General features: G+C 52.6%; 1 pseudogene; it reads left to right on the top strand.

Moving 5' to 3' along the window:
- The first annotated feature begins 234 nt into the window (after nucleotides 1–234).
- Nucleotides 235–352, top strand: LOC126356580 (5S ribosomal RNA; annotated as a pseudogene).
- Nucleotides 353–688: the final 336 nt, after the last annotated feature.

Raw genomic sequence — 688 nt, 5'->3', positions numbered from 1 at the left:
CAGGGCTCTGTGTTTGCGGAAGGCTTCACCCAAAATATGGCGAAGCTGGCCTTGCTCGCGGGGTGCAAGAAGGCCTTACGGTTAACAGTACCACACCCAGAACTGATCCTTTGGTTTATAGCAATGCAGAAGAATCCTGTAAAGGCTTTCTCGAATCAGCGATGGGACTGGTTGTAGATATCTGGACTTCGGTAATCTGATGAAGAATTGTAGGATTCCCCATGATATTTCACTGGCAACGGCCTTGCCGCAGTGGATACACCGGTTCCCGTGCGATCACCGAAGTTAAGCGCTGTCGGGTGTGGTCGGCACTTGGATGGGTGACCATCCAGGCCACCATGCGCTGTTGCCATTTTTCGGGATGCACTCAACCTCGTGCTGCCAATTGAGGAGCTACTCGACCTAATGGCAGCGGTTTCGGTCAAGAATACCATCTTAACGACCGGGAGAGCGGTGTGCTGACCCCTCGCCCCTCCTGTCCGCATTCTCCACTGAGGATGACACGGCGGTCGGATGGTCCGGGTAGGCCACTCATGGCCTGAAGACGGAGTTCCATGATATTTCAATAGTTGAATAACAAAATTCGGTAAATGAAACTTCCTGGCAGATCAAAACAGTGTGCCCTACCGAGACTCGAACTCGGGACCTTTGCATTTTGTGGGCAAGTGCCCTACCATCTGAGCTACCG

This window comes from Schistocerca gregaria, chromosome 3 (assembly GCF_023897955.1).
Source record: "Schistocerca gregaria isolate iqSchGreg1 chromosome 3, iqSchGreg1.2, whole genome shotgun sequence".
Classification (NCBI taxonomy): Eukaryota; Metazoa; Arthropoda; class Insecta; order Orthoptera; family Acrididae; genus Schistocerca; species Schistocerca gregaria.
Note: the sequence above shows the minus strand (reverse complement) of the source record. Positions and strands in the feature narration are given on the sequence as shown.